Source organism: Adiantum capillus-veneris, chromosome 24 (genome assembly GCF_014529385.1).
Source record: "Adiantum capillus-veneris isolate H3 chromosome 24, ASM1452938v2, whole genome shotgun sequence".
NCBI classification, from domain to species: Eukaryota; Viridiplantae; Streptophyta; class Polypodiopsida; order Polypodiales; family Pteridaceae; genus Adiantum; species Adiantum capillus-veneris.
Window position 1 is genome coordinate 50889556 of NC_140954.1, and position 17390 is coordinate 50906945.

General features: G+C 39.9%; 1 pseudogene; it reads left to right on the forward strand.

Annotated features, from left to right (window-relative positions):
* The first annotated feature begins 9888 nt into the window (after positions 1-9888).
* Positions 9889-17075, forward strand: LOC147426364 (uncharacterized; annotated as a pseudogene).
* The last annotated feature ends 315 nt before the right edge of the window (positions 17076-17390 follow it).

Here is a 17390-nt window from a genome sequence, read left to right on the forward strand (position 1 = left end):
TGCTTTTTAATTATATATGTTCTATGAGAATGCAATTATTGTGCCATTTTTGGTTGATTTTGTAGTGTTTGAAGAAAGTTAAAGACATTCAATCTCATGTGCTCTTCCACCTCGATGAATGGGCTTCACCTCACTAGCTTTCGAGGATGGAATCTACATCAAGAAGGGGGACATGTTAACCACTTACAAAAACCCTATTACCTTTGACGTATTCCTTATCACTTTATTCAAGTCATGATTGGGCTTGTTGGTCCTATAGGTACGTAGGTGATCGTCGATGAGAGGAGCACCACTTATCTCATTTTTACATTATTTTAGCTATGATCGGCCACTGTGGGCATCCATGTGTGAATGCGTCAGATTCATATAAAAGGTCCATTTTGACCTAAAATCCTTATTCTTGAGGTGCATGCTAAAGAAGTACTCTTTCTCTACCTCTACCTTGTTTTCCATCATGTGCTCACGAGTGTGTGTATGTGTGTGTGTATGCTTGAGAGAGAGAGAGAGAGAGAGAGAGAGAGAAAGAGAGAGAGTGATCGATCATAACAGTGGCATTGGCAGTGGCGAGGCCGTTGAGCATGGTGGTGACATCTCCCTCTTCTTCGCGACACGGAATCCTTCACAACGGCAAGCAAGCATTGAGCGGTGAGTGACACACTATTGCCCCTTTGAACTTACTAGGATAGTCTCATTGTGTGCTTGCAACATTTGTGGCTTGCACATAGTGTTTGGCAAGTCCCTAGCCTTCTACACGTGCGGTAGAAGCACACACGCATCTTGTTACCATATACATGTGGTAGTGATGTGTGTGAACACACTAGGACCGCTTGGGCATTTTTCCCTCTTTAGGAGGTTTTTCCCCCCGTGCATTGTATATACGCCCATCACTGTAGGGCTATCTATCTTTCCATTGCACACTAAGTAACACTCTCTCTATTGTGTGCCTTGAGCTTCCTTCATCTTCTCCAAGCTGTGTGCGTTTCTCTGCAACCTTAATTCTAGAAATTGGTATCAGAGCAGGTTGCGTCCTCCCGGGCTTAGTTGCCAACTGCTCCAGGACACGCCTGCTCACTTTCTCCGATTTCAGTGAGGTTTGGCAAGAGTTCGTAGGTCGACAAATTTTTTGGGAGAGCTCGTATAACCAAGTCTGCTTAGATTTTTTGATTCGGGCTCATTTCGGCCTCCGTTTCCACTACAGGCAGGTCTGCATAGGCAATTTCATCATTTTGTGTGGAATTTCTATCAGTGTCGTTTTTTGCATAACAGTTGCCTCATAGTCTTCTACGGTTTTTGCTATATAGCACGTGTTGTTCCCGCTCCATTTCTCCTATTTTTGGGAAGTTTTCACATCAAGTGCAACATTTACCATGGCTGACAACAACACAGATGTCTTCAAGATGTTTGCTGCTGAGGACAAGTTGGATGGGGACAACTACCCTATGTGGGCTTATATGATGCAACACATTCTTGTGTCAAAGGGCATCTAGAATATTGTGCAGGGCATTGATGTATGTCTTGGTTCTGAGGATGTAGGTGATGTTGAGGATGTTGCAGGTCTTGCTGCAAGGATTACTGCTATTAGAGTTGTTTTGCCTACGGCAGAACAAGCTTGTTGGGATGTAAAGGATGCGCAGGCTCGTGCATTGATTGCATTGTCTGTGAAGCGCACCGTTGTTCCTCACATCCATTCAACAAAATCTGCAAAATAGGCTTGGGATATTCTAGCCGGTCTTTATGCAAGCCGCAATGAGGCTAAAATTGCTTTGCTATGTAAAGAGATAGAGTCGAAGATTATGCATTAGGAAGATGATATGGACACTTTCCTTGCTGGTGTCAAGGTTATCAATGAACAACTTATTTCTGCAGGTGAAATCATTTCAGACAGTTCCCTTGTGCAGACTGTTCTTGATGCCTAGTAGATTCCTACCAGACTTTTGCTAGTACTTGGAGACTGATGACCCAAGGAAATCCTGAAGTTGTCAAGTTTGATGCATTATGCACATTGTTGTTGCAAGAGTCACTTTCCAAAAAAAAAAGAACTAGGCAGCGTGCAGTTGAACAGGCTTTTATTGCTTCTCAAAGAAAGGGTGGTAACAACAATGCGTCCACTTCTTATGGTTCTGCTGCGAGTGGCAAAACTTCTATTCCTAAAGCTTCTGCTAGCAGCAATTCGTCTGGAAATTCTGGTGATAAGGGTAAAAAGAAGATGCGTTGCCATTATTGTAAAGCTAATGATCACTTGATCAAGTCGTGTCCTAAGTGGAAGGCCAAAGAGGCTAAGAAGAAAGAGGGTGGTTCCATTGCAAATGCTGGTTCCACTACAAATGCAGCCATTGTTGAGTCTTCTATGAAAGGAGACTATATCGCTGATGTTGATGCAGAATGGGCTTTTAGCATAGAGTGCACTTACAATCATGTTGTCCATGATGCATGCTTGTCAGTTTTGCTGCAGATTCACATGTGTGGTATTTCGACAATGGTGCTACAAAGCATATTACATCATGAATTGTTTACCTCTCTCGAGTCTGTCTCTCATGGGAATTCAGTCACTTGTGCCAACAATGCATCTTATCCAGTTCAGGGAGTTGGAAAGATTGTGCTTACTGCTGCAAATGGAAGTTCCTTCACACTTGTTGATGCACTTTATGTACCTGGGATCAACAAGAATCTCTTGTCTGTATCTGCACTTGCTAGACTTGGACTTGTAGTCAAATTTGTGGATGACAGATGTACAGCTCATGATCTCAGTTTTGGTGATGAAATTTTTGCATCTGGCCTTTTTTGTGGTGGGTTGTATAAGCTCACTTTGTATGACAAGTGTGGGAAAAATTTTGCAAATGCTATTGCAGATTCAAGGGCTATTTTAAATGCAAAACTTTGGCATGCACATTTTGGTCATCTGAATTTTTCTAGCTTGCTGCGTTTGCAGAAATCTGATATGGTTTCTTCTTTGCCTCCTCTTGAAGCACGTGTCAAACATGTTTGTGAAGGCTGTATTTAGGGTAAGATGCAGCGTTCTAAGTTTCCAAAGGATGGTTCAGTTCAGGCCACATGCAGGTTGGAGCTTGTGCACAGTGATGTTTGTGGGCCTATGCAAACTCCGTCCTTGGGCAATTACCTTTACTTAGTGACTTTCATTGATGATTACTCCAGTCATGCATGGGTATTTCCGCTTAAAGAGAAGTCCAAAGTTTTTATGTGCTTTAAACAATTTCTGGATATGGCTGAAAATGTCTCGAGCTGTACTATGGGCACCCTCCGTTCCGATCAAGGGGGGGAGTATACGTCTCATGAATTTAAAGCATTTCTGGATAGTCGTGGGATTAAACACCAATATACAGTGCCTTATACACCTGAGCAAAATGGTGTTGCTGAGAGGAAAAACAGGTCACTGATGGAAATGGCATGATGTATGGTCAAAAGTCAAGCTTTGCCGCATTCTTTTTGGCTTGAGGCCATCATGTGTTCCACTTATGTACTTAACAAGTGTCCTACGAAAGCTTTGCAGTCTATTACTCCATATGAAGCATGGCATGATAGAAATCCTTCTATTGAGCACATGCATGTTTTTGGCTATTTGGCATACGGTTTGACGCCACAAATACAACACAGAAAATTGGGTGATAAGGCTATCAAATGTATTTTTGTTGGTTATAGTGCTGAAAGAAAAGGTTATAGGTTATATCATCCGCAAACAAAGCGTATTCTGGGTTCACGAGATGTAGCGTTTGTGGAAGATTCTGTTCAGCCCTTGCTATCATGTACTAGAGAGAGTAATGTAAGCTCACAGGACATTTATGACACTTTGTTGCCTCTTTTCAGTGGTGGAAATACGAATGTAATTTCCAATGAGGCAAATGTACAACCTATGGGGGTTTCTGAAAATGTTACAGATCAGCCTATTACTGATGCATATGTACATGATGTACTTGATGAGGAAAGGGCTGAAAATGAGCAGGCTAGAGGTATGCCAAAATGGCTGGTGCACACTTTGCGTGACAGTAAATTGGATGCACCTTTGTCTAGTCGTACTTGTTCAAGCTCTTGCCATGCATCTTATGCATCAGATTGTTATGCTTTGGCTATGTCTAGCTTACATGATGTTGAGGAGCCTCTGTCTTTTAATGAAGCACAAAATTCAAAAAATTGGATGGCTGCCATGCAATCAAAATATGATGCACTTATAGAAAATGACACATGGACTTTATGTGATTTGCCTCCTGGCAAAAAGGCCACTGGTACAAAGTGGGTTTACAAGTTGAAACGCAAGTCGAATGGTGAGATCGATCGCCATAAGGCTCGACTTGTTGCAAAGGGTTATGCATAGAAAAAAGGCATATATTATGAAGAGATTTTTGCTCCCACTTGTCGTAGGACTACTGTGTGTTTTCTATGTGTGTTGGCAGCTCATTTTGGTTGGGATGTACATCAATCAAAAATTGTTACTGCTTTCTTGAATGGTGACATATTTGAGGAAGTTTATGTAACGCAGCCTTGCACTTTTTTGTCATAAAAGGACAAGAGGACAGAGTGTCAATTTTTTGAAAGCTTTTGATTTGGAGCTTTCTCACATAGTTTAGGTCTTCCTAAGTTGCATGCTCAAACTAGAGTGTTCACTTAGATGTTTCTAAGTTTTATCTATCTTTGCAAGTTTGATACATGTATAATCCCTTCAGAACAACAGCATTAGTGTATTAAAAAAAAGTACAACCCAACAAGAACTTCTATATATGTCATTCTTGTAGAGAAACCTACAAGGCTACAACCAAAAAAGTACTATTTTTGCACATGTCAAAGTTAAATACTCAAAACAATTTTGCACATGCTACAAGCACTACCATCATTTCAAATAAAGATTTCCCAAAAGCAATAATCTTTAGGGTCCCAAATAGAACAAGCCAAAAAGCATGCCATCGAGGAGATTGTTTTACTGGGAAATTCCAAAATGGAGCCTCACAAGGTGTACAGATCACCCACCAAAATGTCAAAACAAATTGTGCAAACTACTGGGCATTTCTATTTTCTCTACTTCTTTGAAGGCGTATACCGTCGGGGCTGATTGAAGATGAAAGTGAGATCTCTTTCACGTAGTGTTGGTTGATGTATAATCATATGTTGCTTACCATCCAACCCAAGAATTTGTGTGTAGACAAAGTATAAATGCTTATAAGCTATGTAAGATTTTGTTGCTTTCTCCCGTCCTTGAAAATCAGGGCATGTACAGTAAGACTCCATAGCCACATGCACATCATATACATCTTGCGTTAATATCTTGAACACGGCATGACGATCACGCACCATAATTATCTCTTGTACAAAACAAGCTTCCATACATGCTCCTATTTCCATGCGCTTATTTGCCTCCTTAGAGACACCGGACCTCCATTTTTTACTGCGCTTGCTAGAGGTTCCCATTGTCTCCCCTTTCTTGACAACCTTTGGAGAAGGAGCTCTAATTAAAAAACCTGCCCCTAGCAAACCAACATACTCCTCCTTTGATACACTTGTTCCACTCTCTAGTAGCCAAGTTGTTGGCCTTTCCGGTGGTGACAATACTTGTTTGGCCACAACTTCAGTGTGCTGCACATCATGGCCACAAAACCACATCCATTGGTGTTGCCTCTAGTCTTGGTAAGTTCTCTCTCCCCAAAAGCATGGGGCCACAAGTCCTGGAGACCTACTTTGCATGACATTCTCACATATTCTCCCTTCAAGCACACAAAAAGGCACTTAGGAGAGACATTTTGAGGCATTCGTCTGATTGCCCAATGACCCCTTGGCACAGCAATCTCAAAATCACCTATAACACATTCACTAATAGAGGGTGCGGTGGCATCTCTTATGTCATTATTTGCATGAATCTCCGTGGAATCTGCATTCACATCAAATTTTTGTCCCTCTTTCTTCATGTCCGTATCAAACAAAATCTTTCGTGGTCGTCCGTGCTCTTTTCGTTGTCTAGACTCCATCACATAACCAGGCTTATGAGAAGCTGTTTCTGCAAACCCTCTAGCCTTCTTTCTTTGCACGGTTTCCCTGTCTCCATGCAATAAAGGTTGCCCATAAAATGGTGTGCCTGCGACTGCTCCTTGGAGAGCATGTGCCTCCGCAAGTGGGCTGAGATTTTTCTCTTTATTTCTTGATCTCTCTAGATATGTTTTCATATCCGGACCAAGCCCTATGTATCGACCAGTCAAATAGCCATGTTGATTTGTGCATTGAATGTAAGCATTGATGACATCAGTGACGCATGCATCATACAATGAAATTTTTTTGCTACCCCCTTCACCAGCAAGCCAAGATGCATGAATGGTCTCTGACAAATTGGTACTAGGAATTTGAGCTTTTTCCCAAGGACTCATAGATATCTGCATTCCACCAACAAAAAACTTTGAATCAGTGAAACAAAAAATAGAGAAGGTCAAAGTTAGGCTCATGATTGTATCATACTTCATTGTGTAGGCTACCCCAATGAGATATCCTTGTCTCCCACCACTTGAACCATTTCTCCAGTGACTTGATATTCTCACTTGTAACATTATTTGACCACCATCTTCTAATTTATTCTGCTTGCTTCATTGATAGACCCATTGTCCTTGATTTGCGCCAAGTCTCACACATGTCTTTATGGATACTAAACTTTTCTTTGTCTATATGTTGTTTAGTATGTTTCTGTAGACTCTGCTACAAATGAAAGAGACAGGACCTTTCCCTTCCAATCATGATGTTATTTGGCCCTCCATTGAAAATTGTGCGCACGATAGCCCAATTTGCTCCAGCCTCATCAGCCATAAAGCCTGCAAAGTCTGCTGATGGATAACCTTCTTGAGTCAAAACATCATTAAGAGATCTCCAAAACAAGACTTGTGTGTCTGTATCCTCCTCTTTGGTGTCACAAACCTCTATAACCATCAATCCCTTCAAACTAAAGAAAATAAAAAATCTTAGCCACAACAAGTCTGCATGATGCAATGACAAAATGCTGCAACACATAAAAAAACTACCTTGCATCATAGACAGAGCATGACATAGTTGCCCATCCATCTATTCTGTGAGTGTGATCAAAATGTACCCAAGAAGCACTCAAATATCCATTTCCTCCTCGATGCATGCGATTGACAAGGTCTATACCAGACCCTGGACCTTTTGTTGACATCTTAAAGATGTAGCACTTATCATTTGGGCCACCTTGTCCAGGGAAACGACTCCCATGAAAGTAAGGAAAGTGACATTTTTTCTTCAAAAGCATGATGTGGTCAAACCCATCCCCAACAATCGAGTCTTGTTGTCTTTTCTCAGTAGCTACCATTACCTTAAATCTATAAAAAACAAGTCAAAAATTGAAATAACCTTATTGCACTGAAAAATCTAAATGTCAAATGTTTTACCTTTGATTCTGAACTAGTGGAATCATTTCTTCCAATATATTTGAGAGCTCTGAACAATAGCGTCAACCAATAATTGTCTGGCGACAATCATATGAACTCTTCTTGGTCCACTGCTTCTATCCACCTTCAAGACACTTGCAACAATCTTCCGTATTCTCTCTATTGTGGCTCTTGACGTACCTGCTTGAACTTTATGCAAGTGATGACCTATGTGAATCATCATTCATGTAAGCTCTGGATCTGAGGGCAAAATGTAGTGCACTTTACAAGAACAAGGACTCTCACAGAGAACAACTTTTTTGCAATAATGACAAGTGATACGTAGGTTTTCGTCTTCACATAGAAGCCCTTTGCTTACTTTCTTATCCAAGTAACCATGAAAGAAGGATACATTGAACTTGGTGTTGTTCAAATAATATGGGCAAAGAACTCTATGACAAACTAATGAGCCCAAGCCATAACTAAGCCTAATAGTACAATTTATGGACATGTTAGTTTTATGCGGCCTAGTCCAAAGATGACCATCAAATTTTTGCTCCATCCCTTCCATCCTCTTACAACCTTCTTCAACGGGGGGTAGCTCAAAGGAAATGTCACCATCATAAACTTGTGGAAGTTCAGTCACCTGTTTGATTTTTTTACTATTGTTTATCAGATGTTGTAGTCTGAAACATGTTTTGCTACCTAAAATCCAAGGGATAATGGAGTTTTTTGTCAAATCATGCACGTCATCATCACTGGAGTCCAATCTTTTTTTTTTATCAACAGGATTTGTTTCCTCTTGCATTGATGGATTGTTTATCTCAAAACAATCTTCTTTTGCACATGGACTGTTGTTGATGTTTGTTATGCCTGGCTTAGCACCAAAATCAATCTCGCCACTATCTGTAATATAGAGCATATCACTAGAATGTTCAATGAAATACTCATAAGAGAGAGTAGAGTCCAATAAAAAGTGCTCATTTTCGTCAATATCCCACTCTGAAGGGGTTTCGATATACATTTTTTCCAACCCGATGTAAACTATTGCTTTCAAACAGGTAAATTTGTAGGTTGGAGGAAGAAGACACTGAAGGTAATATCTGTTGAGCAAGAGTTTGTTGTGTCGAAGCTCTACTTCTCTAGTGTGAGTCTCTTTTCCAAGTGTCCCACAGATAGTTACTCTGTCCATCTCTGTAGCAAGGCAAAGGAAGCAGTTGCTTGTCTAGGCCTAATACAAATTTCTTACCAAAATATAAAACATAATGTTAAAAGAGAATGCATATATTTTTTACTAATGTAAGTTGTTTCGCAATAAGAGAGAACAAATCTTCTTCATAGAATGAGTGACTGCCACATCATAAATGACGACGTCTACAATCATAAATTAATATCCTCTCACAGTTGTTTTATAAATAATACCGACAGCTACAATCATAAGTTAATATCCTCTCTCCAATCATAACGTTAGGTAAAAACCATATATTTATGAGGTAAAAGAGACTCGCAATCATTACACATGCAGATCATTCCACAAAATACAACTATTTTCAAGAATATAAACACAAAAACTAAGTGGTTTTTTTGGATAAGTTTGTAGGTATTACGAAAAAAAATCCACTAAATTTCACAAAAACCTAGGTTTTTTTACCATCTAAAGTTTGATAATAAAATTAATGGAAAATTACCAAAATACCCCTCTAATTTATGGAATATCCCAAAATACCCTTCAAATTTTTCAAAATTCCCAAAATACCCCTGGTTGTGAGAGTAAATTTATCCAAAGATTAAAAAAATTGTAGCTTTTCATAAGAAGACTGATTGTCTACTATCAATACAAGATACTAAAACTAGACCTGGAGTCGGTTATTTACGCTTTGGAGATGAAATGTTTCATTATTTTTAGACATGATTCTATTTTTTTGGGAGGTAATTTGTGACAAATTACATGCTAAGTACTAAAAACCGGATCTCGATTGTCAAAAAATAATAAAGATAGGTAATCGTGAGCAAGCGTATTTTGGGAAATTTTGAAATTTGAGGAGTATTTTTGGAATTTCCATAAATTAGAAGGGTATTTTGGTAATTTTTCCTAAAATTAAGAGGATCTTCAAGTTTTAAAACCCTAAAGTTACTAAAAACCTTAACTTTGGAAAGCTTCTCATCTGTGAAAAAATGGCGCGAGCAGACCAGCGAGCAGACTAGGTAGACTTTAGCATTTGCTCTCCTCCTCCATCTCTCCCTCCACACCTTCTCCCCACTCACTGAGCACACTATCCGTCTGCGCGTTGTCCGCCTGCGTGCGCGGACATATAGCGTGCTTGTACTCGGGATTTTCGTGGCTTGTCTATACTGCGTCGAGGGACACAGGGGCTGTTGCATCATTCGATTGTTTAGGAGAGCTATGCTCTGCTGTTCTTATAGGGGAGGGCCGCCTTCTCTCCACGGACACGGCCCTTTTGGGGAAGGAACATCTGTTGCATGCGTGGAGCGATCCACATTGGGTGTAGGAAAGCAACGAATGGATACTGGAGCAGGGGATGCTGTGCTAGGTTCATTTTTTTAGCAATCTTTATTGGGGGTGGGATTCGCTGCTGCCGGCGAGACAACAGATGGGGTGAAAGGAGATTGCAATCTCCGCAATTCCAGTCTCTCCGTTTGCATGGTTCGCTTGGTGCGGAGATTGCACCAAGCAAGCTACTTCTGACATGACCATTCTGAGCAGGGGCCTATCATGGTCATCTAAAAACCACAAAGCGCCCTGGCAATGACATCTTCCTAGTTGGATGAAGGCCTCCTCAACCTTTAAAATAAATGTGAGCTTGCTCTTTCTGTCAAGGTACTGACTGCATGCACCACCTAATGCAGTTGGAAAATAACAGAACAAAAAAGAACTGAATGCGTGAGGATTAAGCAACTGAATAACATGCTCATTTCGATGCAAGCCTCTATCTTGCAAAAGAACTGCTTGAGTAGGCAGACTAGGTAAGAAGGGATCATGTCAAAAAGTGCACATAACATGAAGGAAAAGGTAGCAGGGAGTGAGTGTCGTCCAGTGTAATCTGCTGCATAAGTCGAGCTCGGCATAGCCACAGAGTGCTGCACGGACTTGCGGCATTCTAGGTTCAGCAGTGATGTAGCTGTGGCCCCCCTGAAGCATGTCGCAATGGCGCATTGTCTGCGGATGGGAACACATGCAAAGGCATGCTAGATGTGTTCACATTCAGGCTAAGGGCAGTTTCCTTGTAATGAAGCACCCCGATGGTGGGACTTTGGGAAAAGGAATCCTCTTTTGAGGAAAATACACAGAGGCTGCCATTACACATGAGCCTTTGGGCTGATTCGCCTTCAATAAAACATTCATCATTTGTCCTGGCGATAATAGCACTACATCTGTGTCAAATGGCTCCACTACCATCAAGGTATGATTTTCCACAGAAAAATACATTGGAAAGTTGATTGCTGCATTGATTATTCTTAACAGATATATTCTCTTCTTTTCACATCCAAAACCTGAGTGCCTGCACCCACATTCAAACACATTAACCGGATGCTTCAACAATGATAACCAGTCTACATCACAGAAGATCATGCATAATAACCTTTATTGGACAAGGCCATTCACCCACATTTTGTGCATACAGACATAAGCTAGCATGGGCTGAAGGGGCTGAAGCTAGCATCCACTCCCTTGTCAACAGGCCAACCGATATGAGTTCATAGTGGCCATGAAGGTGTATTTTTCTTTAGTACTACATTGTAAGTACGACAATAGTCTGCCCTAGGACTTCTATTTATGCACACGTGAGTTGTTGCAGCAAAATGCAAACTCTCTAAGTACTAGTCATGATAGACTTTTTAATTTTATGTGATTTGTACGATGAATGCCTGCAGCATTCTAGTTTATTTGACCACGTTGTGAGATGGATGTCTACATATCTCTCAACATTAGTCCATTGGTACATCTGGTTGATTCCAATGTAAAATGTTGATCAGGATGTGAAGTTCAGTGTGCAATGCATGACTTATGTGGTGTTTGCGCCATAGAGAGAAGTGTCCGGTTGAGATTGTCAGTATCTGCTTATTTATTGGTTGGTTTTGCAAGTGTACTTGAGTTCGATTGCTCTTCTAATAAGGGAGGGGTGTATCACGGAACTGCTGACGTGGTGACCAGCTTGCTGATGATATGGTAGGTTGATGACAGTGTAGGCTCCAGGCTGATGACAGTGTAGGCTTGCTGATGATATGGCAGGCTGATGACAGTGTAGGCTCCATGCAGGGCTCATTTGACAGCTTGCATGAGCAGGTATCCATCAAGTTTACACATGTCCAGTTGTTGCACGAGAAGGTTTCGGCCACATGGGCGGTTTGCAGGTTGGTCCATGGCAAGTTTCCACTTGGACAGTGCTTGCATGAGAAGGCTCACAGCTGACAGAGATGTTTCTTGTAGCTACTTGACAAGTGGCTCAGCTATTTTAGAAGTTGTTTGACAAGTGGTTCAGTTACGTGAGTTCCAATTTCTCTAGACGTCTATCTAAAAGGCTTTAGCTAGTTGTAACTCAGTTTTCATGTAGAAGAGATGCTTTTCTTAAACCGTGCCATGCGTTGGAAAGAAACAATCTCTCTCTCTCTCTCTCTCTCTCTCTCTCTCTCTCTCTCGATCTCTCTCTCTCTATATATATATATATATATCTGGCCAAGTAAAAATGTATTTGCATTGTTTTTCACATAAACTGATGTACATTGGAGTGAGCCAGCCATGAGATTCAATGCCAAACTACTACTTTAACTGCTTCTTGACCAACGACGTGGTTAATGATGAAACTCATGCTGCCTCGTGTGAAAGGCTGTATCTACGATGATCAAAACCGCTGTAGCGATAACATGCAATTCTATCAGGCCAAAGAAGTTGTCCTGCATTTACAATTCAATCATAGTATGCATGCATCTAGTCATCATCCATGCAAATTTTAAGGATTTGTGAGGTATTTCTATGTTCCATTGAGAAAATTTTGGTGCTAGTTATTGGTTTTGACATGTTACTAGTTGGTTATTGGTTTTGACATGTAGTTTTTATGCCAAAATCTAAGGTGTTTTCTCTATGGCCTTGAAAACATCTTGATTTATGCAAAAATCTAACGTATTTATCTTATGTTCATTTTTTAGTAGAAGGTCAAGCTTTTCTTCTTCTTCTTTGTTCTTTGGTATTTATACATTTGTTATGGTTTTTTTGCACTTATAGTATTTTAAGAGAGAGTTAGTAATTGTAAACAAAGTTTTGATTATGTTATTTATTTTCTTTATAGATATTTAAGATATTTACCATGGCTCCTAAACGCTCCATGAGAAAACGAGAAGTGAAATGTTCAAGGGGTATGACTCTACGGTCTGGGACTGAAGGGAAGTTACACTTGAGGATGGTTCCTCAAGAATTCTACCAATGAGTCCGCCAAAGAAGTTGTGAAAAGAAGAAATCAATGTGTGTATGTTGATGATGAATCGTGGTCCTTGGACAGGTCTATAGATGGAGATTCTAATAGCACTGCTACCACTCCAAATACTATTGGTCCATCTATAGTTCCCACTCCACAAACTACTCACACAAAGAACAATAACCAGGATGAAGAAGACGAATTTTCAAAGCATGACAGGGTTTTTGGGGAGAATGTGTCTCTATGGTTGATGAATGAAGTCATAAGTCAATTTAATATCAAAAGAAAGTCAGAACCTCCTTTTGTTCCCTTATGTAGATTAATAGCTATAGATGCTGTTCAATGTGCAATTTCGGATGCACCTTGGTCGACATCCACGTTTGATAGGGTTGGCTATGTCTCTTCAATGGGTTCTTTTATTGTTTCACTTAAAGGACGACATGGAGAAACAAAACATTTGACAGAAGATACGATTGAGAAGTGGGATCCAATATGACAAAGACTCAATGCAGAATTTGAAAAGAATCTTGTGGGTGATTGGGTAGATCTTCGAGGCAAACTGTTTTTTGTGTGGGATGGTAACCACATGTTAAAAACTTGGATGCGACGAATTGAAGAAGGCAAGTGCTACTTTTCTCTTGTGTTTGAGTTTGAATATACATTGTTGCACTTGAAAGTTTATTTTGGATGATGTTTCTTTTGTAGAGCACTCTGAGGATGAAAAATATCATGTGCAAGTTCGTTGTGAATTTATTGAGATAGATAAAAAGAAGGAAGCAGAGTTGATTTTGAGTCTTGATACAACAAACGAGTAAGAATTATATGGATTATTGTTGTCAATTCTCTGGTTGTAATGTGCTTTTTCATTTGATTATCCGTCAACTCTTGCTTTTAGAATCTCGCGGGCTATAGCTCCACCCAACTTGGCACATGAAGTATTTATGTTTCAGAAGTTTGGTATAGCGAACAAGTCAAGCATAATGGAATATCTCACTCCTGAGCAGAGATCTTGGATGGAGGTTGAACTTAAATTAGAGGCAAGACATAACCAAGGGATTGTGCCATGGTACTCAACGCCATGCATTTTGATTGCTCAACTTGTTTGGAAGGTATGTCATGATGCTCAACTTGTTTGGGATAATAGATACACTTCTTTAAAAAATTTAAATTGCAAGTACTTTGAGAATGAGTATGTCTTCAACTACTTTACTTTGAAGGTGCCTTAGTTGAAGGTTACAAGTTATGCATGAGTCCATGTTTTCAAATAAGCCTTTAATTTTCATGTGGGAAGTCTATTCAAGTTATGGATTGGGTTACGATTTGTATAATGCCCTAAATTCTCGCGTGGGAAGCCTTTGCAGAGGTGGCAAGTTATGGATGGAATTTTGGCTTGAAATATGCCTTGAATTCCCATGTGGGAAGCCTTTGCAGAGGTGGCAAGTTATGGATGGAATTTTGGCTTGAAATATGCCTTGAATTCCCATGTGGGAAGCCTTTGCAGAGGTGGCAAGTTATGGATGAATTTTGGCTTGAAATATGCCTTGATTTCCCATGTGGGAAGCCTATGGAGAGGTGGCAAGATATGGAGGGAGTGATGGTTTGAAATATATCTTGAATTCCTGCATGGGAAGCTTATATGCAGTCATGGATTTGTTTGTGTTGTGTTGCTAATGGCTCATAAAAACATTGTTAAATAATTGTTTTGCTTTGAAGGGGAGATGGGAGTCCTTTTTGGCTGATGAAAAGAGAAGGCTTAGAACTTTAGGTCTTCTTGGGGAGGATTTAAAAAAGAAGATGAATGAAGCTTTAAAGAAGGAAGAAGAAAAAATGGGAGATAGCGGATATAAGTACCTTTCTATTGCAAATCCTACACATGGTGAAGAGTTTTTTACTATGCTATTTGACAAGGATTGGCATGACAAAACAATGGTAGGGATCACTCGTGATAAATTATACAGCTTGTGCGCCGCAAAGATCACAATAGAAAGGTATGTTTTATTTCATCTTAAACTTTGATTTATTATTTTCATGTGCAATGTAATTAGTAACATTAATTTTTGGATCAACGATTGTAATTCAATAGACGCAAAGAACTTCTTCACATGATGATTTTGACCAAAGTTAAGGACTCCAAGGGAGGTCATTTTGCAGACTATAAGAAACTTAGACGCCACATGAGGCGAGAGACCTATTGGCAGGGAATGTTTGGTGAAGCTACAATTATTATTGCTAAGTTTGAGGTGGAGGGCCCTTTGTTGCCAAAAACATTTGAGGCCTTTTTTAAGGCATCTAGGAAGACACATATTTCATTGGCTTATACTCATGTTATGGCAAACATGAAGAGTGCTTCAGATTATGCCTCTTTACCTGAAGTGATGCATGCAAGCAAACGTCTTGTGTACAGGTATTGGATTTCTTGAATACTAATTTCGCTTCATGATGTATTTTATTGTCTCATTTTATATTGAATTTTCATTTAGATGGCTATTGAATTGTATGCGGCTGAGGATGATAGAGTCTATGCCGGAGGATGTGCAAGAATGGTTAGATAAAGAGGATGAGAATACTATGTTCTCGTCAACACTCTTGGAAAAGGGTATTACACCTTGGGAGTGCTCTCACTGTCCATGGTGGTTGGAGTATCCCCTAGGTGTTATCCCAAAGAGCGAGCAAGAGATTCATGCTCGTAAGTGAACTACAATCTCTTGTATGAAGTACTATATTTTGGTTAAAATAGAATTTTGTTGATCTTTTTTTTGTGAACTTCTGTATGGAAAGGTTTTTTGGAAGAGAACCCCATCTCTAATGACGGTGTAATCTCACCCCAAGCTACATACATTGAGCCATCCACCAAGCCACCCTCACGTGCAAGAAAAGGTAAAAAAATTATAGAAAAACCCTCCCAATGTGCGCTTGTAGATGTTGATGTTGAGGAGGAGATCTTTCCAATTTCTCTTCTACCAAAAAGATCCACCTTAGCATCAAAGTCTTGCTTCTCTGAGACTATTATGAGTCGTTCTCTATATGAGAGGATGCCAACAAAACGTACCACAGGTAGACGTTCTTTGCTTGTTAATTTGCTTTTTATTACTCTAATTAATTATTGCTTGCATTAACCATTGACATGTCTTATGGTTTTTTAAGCATTCTTTGAGATTCTAAGAAATTCAAAATTGCATTTTCATGTTTAGGAGAGGATTTTATTACATGTGTGGATGCTTTGTCATTGGATGTGGAAGCAATTGATGACCTAGCATGGCATAGGTAAGACTTACATATTCCTCTAAAAAGTTATATTACCATAATCTACTCTTACCATAATCATTGTTTGGTGTTAGTATTGAAATGTGGTTCAAGAAAACCCCAATCTATGATGGGCGCGAGTATGCATTGAAGGGGGAAATCTCCCAATATGTGGCAAGATTGATCTTTGCAAACTTCCTTACGTCCATGTTAGTTGATGGTATTCACAATCACACTATAGGTGAACTTTTTTTATGTCATTTGGGAGGCTTCGTGCTCATTATATAATGCAATAATGTTATGATGTAATTTTTCATTTTAACTTGAGTGTGTAGGTAATGTAAAAGTTGTTCCTGAGTGGAACCACTTTTCCACTGCCTTGGCGATTGGTGTCATGGAAATTGATGATGTTCACTTGGCAGACGAGGGTTTCTTGGTGACTTTGTCTCTTGCACAACATTTGGGAGATCTTGTCATGCAAGCTAATAGATTTAGTTTGCAGCTCCATCGCTCGTGGACTTTGATGTGTGATGGGGGATATTTACACCCAGAGACTGGTGAGCAGGTGAGGTTACCTTCTCTATGTGAAGCTTGCGTATGAATTTAGAGTTCTTCTTTTCGAGTGATTTGTTCTCTCCTTTCATAGGGGATATCTTGTCATGCAAGCTAATAGATTTAGTTTGTAGCTCCATCGCTCGTGGACTTTGATGTGTGATGGGGGATATTTACACCCAGAGACTGGTGAGCAGGTGAGGTTACCTTCTCTATGTGAAGCTTGCGTATGAATTTAGAGTTCTTCTTTTCGAGTGATTTGTTCTCTCCTTTCATAGGTGATGGATCTCACTCTTGGTCTATTTTATCGTAAGAATGCTCAAAGCATTACACCTCATTATGATAGAAAGGCTGGGGAGGATGTTTCTCCTGAGTTCTTTCCAGCCTCAAGAAGATACCTCACAGAGTCTCCTCCTCGTTCATGTAGTGATTATACAAGTTTAGCTGGAGATTTGATTCAAGGGGGAGCAGAGCGTACTGAGACTTTTTACAGGTAACTTTCTAGCCATGAACTTTTGTGAATCAGGACACACATCTTGATAGTTCTATGCAATCTCTTATCGTTAAACTTTGATTATTATGTTTGACACAGTTGGCTGCTAGAAACATTCACATATGAGGACGACCATGTTATGGACATCTTTGCTGCGTGTGGTGGTTTGGGGCTTGCTTGCACAAAGGAGATACGTCACTGTCTAATGTTAGAGGGTGATTTCTTCGTCTTCTCTGAGTGTTTAGAGAAGAAAGTTTGTGGTCCTCCTCCTGAGGAGAAAAACTAGTAGATAGCTACTTCCAT